Below are 7,765 nucleotides of genomic sequence, written 5' to 3'. Positions count from 1 at the left end.
TATATGTAAAAGCAAACATAGCAGTTCATTAATAAGAGGTGAATGTTTTTAATAAATAAACTGAGGCATTTGGATATTTATATAAAAAAATAACCTTTACCCTAACTCAAAATACAGAAAAAAAGAATACTTTCCAGAACAGATGACTTGCAGATCTAATTGTTAAAATAAAACAATAAAGATATTAGAAGAAAACAAGTAATTGCCTTCAGGATTTTAATTAAATAGGACAAAAAGCACTAATCATTAAAGAAAAATTCTGTTACAGAAATTGTTTATCAAAATGCATATTAAGTATCTTGCTATGGTCATGATAGAGTAACTGGATTCAGAATTTCCTTTCTGCCATAAACAATTAGAAGACTGAACAAAAATTGTAATAGTTTTCAGGTATTATAAACAGAATACAGAACTGTGATCCATGAGATGAGAGAAACAAAAGAGGGAGCTGGAGGAATACCCTGGTTATTGGTGTGGAAGCACTCTCTGGATTATGATGCAAGGTGTAGAACTATAGTGATTCTAGGACAGCATGGTAAATCAAGGAGAGCATGGTGGTCCCCGGATTTGAGGAGATAAAATCCAGTTTGGGAAGAATGAAGTAGCTGCAATTTACAATGAAGAGTAACGGGGAGGAGAGAAATGCATGGAGGAAGCTCTAGAAATTCACATAGGGATGCCCTCAATTGTGTTGATAAATACCAATGTTCGTATGTGTACGGTGAAATATGAGATTGGGAAAAGAATAACAAAGAAGATATAATCTGAATAGTTCTTAGCCCTCATAAAGGGCTGGAAGACTCTCCACATTTCAACTAGACAGAATGAGTGTCATTAAACACCTGGGGTGTTGAGTGAGGGCCATAGAAAGGTCTTGTGTCAGTAATGCAGCTAAGCCCTAAAACTGGGGCTACTCTAACCCACCCTAACAAAGCTGAAAAATAAGCTCTGAAAATATCAATCTGCTCTATAATTAACTTAAATACTTGATAGAATAAACTGTTACATTTTCAAAAGGAAAACTACAAAATTCAGTCCTCATCAACATAAAGTTACCAAAATTACTGGACATGCAAATACATGCAAAGAAGAAAAAAATACAACTCATTAAAAGAGAAAAATTAGCAGTAGAAAAAAGACATAAATGGTAAGAATGATGGAATTAGTAGATAAGGACATTAAAAGAGGTTGTATAATTATGTTCAATGTTTTCAAGTATTTAAAGATAAATGAACCTAATAAGGATAGAAATAGAATATTAAAACAAAGAATATATAGGACAAAGAACACGTAAAACAAAAAACAAAGTCTACAGCCATGTCACCCTAAACAAGCCCGATCCTGTTTGATCTCAGAAGCTAAGCATGGTTGGGCCTGGTTAGTACTTGGATGGGAGATCACCTAGAAAGACCAGGTGCTGTAGGCATAAAAAATAAAAAATAAGGGATTATAAGCTGACAATGTCCTTGCAATCTGTGAGGTCAACCAAGAGTTGCCTCACCTAAACAAAAACAAAGAACAAGTAAAACAAAGAACATGAAACTACTCATTAAATGTGTTTAGAAGCAGAAGACATTGTAGAAGTTTATTGGTAAACTTGAAAGTAATTGAAACTATAGAAACTTAGGTACAAAAAGGAAAAAAAACACGAGGCTGAAATTAATAATCAGACATGCTATAATAGGATGAAGAGTATTGTCCCTTCCACCCCACAAATTTATATGTTGAAATACTAACCTCTTATATCTCAGAATGTGAACTTATTTGGAAAAATGGTTATTGCAGATGTAATTAGTTAAGATGGGTTTGTACTGAAGTCAGAGTGGGCCTCCACTCCAATATGACTGTTGCCCTCATAAATTCAGAGGCACACAGAAAGCATGCCATGTGAAAATGGAGGCAGAAATTGAGGTGATGCATCTATAAGCCAAGGAATGCCAGATTGCCAGCAGACCACCAGATGGTCAATAGATATACGAAAAGATGTTCAATGTCGGGATGGCTAGCATCAATAAATCAACAAATAGCAAGTGTTGGCGAGGATGTGGAGAAATGGGAACGCTGTGTACTGTTGTTGGAGGTGCAAAATGGTATAGCCATTACGGAAAACAGTTTGACAGTTCCTCAAAAAATTAAAAATGGAACTACTTTATGATCCAGCAATTCCACTTCTGGGTATTTATCTGAAGAAATACAAAATACGAATTCAAAAAGATATATGTACCCCTACGTTCATTGCAGCATTATTTACAATAGCTAAGTTATGAAAGCAACCTAAGTGTCCATCATTAGATAATTGGATAAAGTGGTACATATATACAATGGAATATTACTCAGCCATAAAAAATAATAAAATCTTACCATTAGTGACAACATGGATGGACCTGGAGAGTTTTATGCTAAGTGAAATAAGTCAGACAGAGAAAGACAAATACAATATGATCTCACTTATATGTGGAATCTAAAGAACAAAATAAACAAACAAATAAAACAAACAGATTCATAGGGCCAGATGGGAGGGGGCTTGGGGGACTGGGTGGAAAAGGTGAAGAGATTAAGAAGTACAAATTAGTAGTTACAAAATAGTCATGAGGATGTAAAGTACAGCATAAGGAATATAGTCAATAATATTGCAATAACTGTATATAGCACCAAGTGGGTACTAGACTAATTGGGGGATCACTTTGTAAATTATGTAAATGTCTAACCACATGTTGTACATTTGAAACTAATATAAAATAATATTAAATATCAACTGTAATTAAAAATTAAAAAATAGATGTCACGCTTGTATCATAAAACTAATTTAAATTACCTTTGCTTGTTAAGTTTCTTTAAATGAAGAAAGCTTTTAAAATATGGTGTTGAGATATAAATGACACCAGGAGCAAAGTGTGAAGTAGAGAAATATAGTTCATAATTAATTTGGTTTTACTATTAGTATCTAGCATTTTTTCTGTCTCAAAAACAGAAGATACCACATTCAAAAGGTTTAAATTTAGCTCAAAATATCTTCAAATTATACCAAGAGGAGCTGTGTAATTCAAATTTTCTCTTTGTGCTTCTCTCGTCCTTAAGACTAATGGAATTGATGGGTGAATTTTTATTAAAATGTCTTTCAACTTTGAAGCATTTCCCAGCAAGTTATTCAGAATGCATGTAGTTATTCTTTTACCGGCTCTCATTTGTACTTTATGGGTCAGTGACTAAAATGGAAGATGCTGTGCATGTCAGAGTAACCTCAATATAAAAGATGTTAGGGAAGCAAAATTGCATGCAAAGCAAATCTTTGTCTTTATTAGCTACTAGAACATAAAGAGTTCGCTTCTGTGCCTGAAAAGTAATACAACTGCATACTTACGTGGAGCCTGCGTTGCACTACTCAACATAGATTTTTTTTTTCCATAGGTCACCCGAGATACTAAAATTTTAAAGGAGAAAAATAAACTCTTTCCTTGGATGATATATATATATGGCAGAAAAGTGAAGCCTGTGCATTTCCATCAGAACAAGACATTTGGACTTTTAAAAATACCACAAAGATGCTTCAAATTTGAGACCACAATTTTTGAACGGCAATTGTATGGTCGATTCATCTTTGCAGGGTAGAAAAATATGTTCTTGTATCTATTTCCCTTGGAAACTGGCTGGCATTACTTTTTTCTTCATAGTAAAGTTGAGAAAAAAGTTTCTGAATTTCTACCAAACACTTCCATTCATGTCATTTTAACTCTATGAGACAGTGTCACAATAAAACTACAAACCATTCAAAGAGGCTTTTCTAGATAAATTTATTTGACAGAGGTGATTTTCTGCAGACTTCGCTTCTCTCGGATGTGGCGACAATCACACCGCCTCAATCGCAACTTTGAAAATACAGCGTTCTGTATTATCTGTCTAAATTCGGCATGCCATTGCATGTGGATACACAACTGTTTTTGGAACTTGGAAACATTGCTGATGAAAACTCATACAAGATAAAAGGTTAATGGCAGTAGTAGGGAACTCAGAGTTATTCAGTGACTCTACGTGAGTTTGCTGAGAATTTACTATGCACGTGACTATCTAAGGCTGTATGGGAGATCCAAAGACAAATTACTTCAGAAACTGTTGTAAAAGTATGATGATCAATTGCGCAAGTTAATCCCAATGAGCCCCCTTGTAGCATCCCACGACTAGAATGCCATTCTAGAGCTCAAATTGTCTGATTTGGACTGAAAGGTGTCTCTTTATGTCTGCCATGTTGCCTCCCTCACATGGCTATCATTTTTAAGTATAATGACTCTGCTGAATATTTTCCACTTACTCCCTTGAGTTCCACTGTCCACTCTTTCCCACCCTACTCTATGCCCCAGGATGCCGATCTAAACCATAGGTTCTCTGTCCTCTGGATTCAGGTTGGGTTCAGCCAATGAGAAGCACAGATAGAAGAGTGAGGTTGGCTGCCTCCCTCTCCTAGAGGCCAAAGTTTCCCTCAGGAAACCCTCTCCACACCAATGCCCTTTTCAAGTTTGAGTCACCTCTTCCCATTCTTTCCCCTCTGACCAAGGGATAACAGCTCTCTCAGTTGCTAGCCTCAGATTCAACACTAACTCTTGTTAAATTTCCTAAACCCTATCCACACCTTTGTAAATCACCCCTTTAATGAACTTTCTTTAAATTACTCAGTTTCAGTATGGCGCATTTTCTTATCTAGATCCTAGCTGATACAGCAACTAAATTTATGGTTTGGAGATGTGTGTACAAAGCCCAAACTTTTACATTAGTACACTCGTATTATTATATGCCCAAGGATGCCATGATAAACAAGATGCTGAAATGTGACTGTGTGATTTCAGATACTTGGTTCATTGATCTTTGAGTTCTCGATAATTGCAGAAAAGACCTAGACTGACATTGTTTACATTTTTTCTAATTAGCAGAGATTCATTAGAAAGAGATTTGGATGATTTAACTGCATGGTTCCATTTCTGGGTTTATGCAACCACAGTAGAATAAGTGTTAAAAATAGATGGTTTGCCATATAAATTTGTGATGATTTTCTGGGTTTTAAAGATAGGGGATGAGAAGTTTATAGGTGTGCGTGCGTGCGTGCGTGTGTGTGTGTGTGTGTGTGTGTGTACACAGAGTAGGTAAAGAGGATCATAGTTTATCTGACTCCTCGTTGTTGGTATGGAAACATAAATAACTATTCTAGTAACACGCAGTTACATGCTGCATTGTTTGACATCTTAACCAAAATATTTTCCAATTACTGGTGCTATGAGAACAGAGTGGACCAGCTGTTTGAGTGTAAGGTAAAAAGGGTTTAAGGATCACCTAACTTTTTCTTAGTTCATTAGTGAAAATGATAAATTTCTAAAGAGAAAAAATCAAGGATGTCAAAAAGAGTCATTATTTGAAAAAATAAAGCAATATCAATAACATCATCACAAAGTCAGTTAAATAGATAAATATGGTACTTAAAGGAAGAATTACTATGAATTCTATACTACTCTAAGTAAGGCAATAGGTACAATTATTTTTCAAGGAGGGTCTTTTCAGAGCTACCTAGGCCACATGATAAGTGGAGGAAGGATGATTCTAGTCTCTCAAGAAAGAGAGAACTATGGTTATTGATGGTTTTCTGAGGAATGATAGAGAAGTTGCATAACATATTTAATAGGTGACCTGTCTTCTTACTATAAGCATCTGATATGCAGCAAAGAAACTTCAGAGATCTAAAAAACTCATTGAAACTCCTATGTCTACTAATTTCTATAGAAACAGGTTCTATTATCAGAATAAACTGGAATTATGAAGGAAATCGAAATCTTTGGAAGACAGTTGACAACTGCGACCACAAGGAAATCTTTTACCTTTATTTATCTCTCATGAAAAAAAAAATTTCTGCCAAGTTGATATAAAATGCAATTTGATTTTTCTGATCTATGATTTATGATTCTAACATTTGGGTGTTTTGAATGGGGTAGTCTATCTCATGAGCTCTGGAAAAATGTGTTTTTGACAGGAAATTTGCTTAACTGACTGACCAAAAGGACTAATTAAATGAAATAAGAGACAAAATAAACAACATTATAAAAAACCAAAACATGAATCTTAATCCTGTGGAAAGTTACAGCCGATGCATAAAAAAGGATCAATATGGCTGCTTTGAATCAATCTCTTGGTGAAATGATACTGTTGAGCTTCTGAGTGATCAAAGTGAAAGGATTTTTGCTTTCATCAATCAGTGATGTTTTCACAATAAATAACTAGGCAACCTTCTCTCCATCTGTGTAATGTTAGTGAGCTTGACCTAGAAAGAGTATAGATCTAATTGGAGCTGTATTTCCCTTTCTATAAACTTCTTAATAATTTTTAGAGGCATAATAAACTATATACAAAGAATGATGAAAGAAACTAGGACAGAAGGAGATTCGACTTTGGGTGGTGAACACGCAATGCAATACATATATCACATATCATTGAATTGTACACTGAAACCTATATAACTTTATTAACCAACATCACCCCAATACACTTAATTTAAAAGTAGAGTTTAAATGAATCAACTGGGTTTATTTCTAAAGCATATAACCTTTAGATAACTGATATCTGTGACCATAGGCTTAATCACTAATCTTTCAGACTTTTGATGTCCTTTACAACTTCAGAATATCCCATAGACCTCAGACTTCTCTCCTTACAATGACAGTTTCAAACCAGTAGAAACATGATACTGTGGGGCAGCAATTTTCCTACCGACTGTGAGCTTGCATAAAACTATATCCTTAAATATACTGGAATAATTATAGTAAGGCAGGAGTTTAATTATAATTGTGTTTTAAGTTATAATATTACAAAAGATCTATTTATAATCTGACAAAGCTATAATGATCAAAATGTTCTACTTAGTTTCTTTTTAGATTCTGACAGAACATATGGTCAGAAAACAGCAATGACACCAAGCTGATTTTATTTGCAATTTATTTCTTTGGAGAGTTGCCATTTTCTTCAGAAAAACAGTTTATCAATTTTGTCAGAAAGTATTGACTGCTCTCTTGAGCACCTGGCCTATTCTTTTTTTATATTGAGGTATAGTTGACATACAATATTGTATTATTTTCAGGTGTACAACGTAGTGTTTCAACATTTATATACCTTGTGATGGGATTTCCATAATAAGTCTAGTACCCATCTGTCACCATACAAAGTTATTATTACAAAGTTATTATTGACTATATTCCTTATGCTGTACTTTATATCCCCAAGAGTTATTTATTTTATAATCGAAAGTTTGTACCTCTTATTTGCCTTCACCTTTTTCATCCATCCCCCCACCCACCTCTCCTCTGGCAACCATAAGTTTGTTCCCTGTCTCTATGTGTCTGTTTCTCTTGACAACTGGCTTATTCTTATTTTATGGTGACTGCAATCCTCTGCAGCCAATGATCCACCTGGTGTGATCATGTGATCTGTGTTTCCTCCTTTGCAGAGCAGAAATCTCGGATTCTAATTAATGTCTCACCTTTAGCCAGTGGAAAAGCCCCACGACATGCATTTTGCCCATTACCCTTAATCATGGCTTCAGCTTATTTTTTCCAAATTTATGTTCCTTTCACTTCGTAGATTAAATGTTTAAAATCTCACTGTGTTGTGTCTATTTTTGTAAGCCAGCTTAAATCATTTCTGTAGCCAGTTGGTATATAAATAAATTAGACAGATGATAGATAGGTGGATAAATAGATAATAGATAATCTAGAATTTGGTCCATAATAAATAG

At 34.6% G+C, this 7,765-nt stretch overlaps 1 pseudogene; it reads left to right on the top strand.

The window, feature by feature from the left end:
• The first annotated feature begins 1,307 nt into the window (after positions 1-1,307).
• LOC111738461 lies at positions 1,308-1,426 on the top strand (annotated as a pseudogene).
• Positions 1,427-7,765: the final 6,339 nt, after the last annotated feature.

The sequence above is a fragment of the Pteropus vampyrus genome, unplaced genomic scaffold (assembly GCF_000151845.1).
Source record: "Pteropus vampyrus isolate Shadow unplaced genomic scaffold, Pvam_2.0 Scaffold38, whole genome shotgun sequence".
NCBI lineage: Eukaryota > Metazoa > Chordata > Mammalia > Chiroptera > Pteropodidae > Pteropus > Pteropus vampyrus.
The sequence above is the reverse complement of the archived record's forward strand: the minus strand, read 5'-3'. Positions and strand labels throughout refer to the sequence as shown.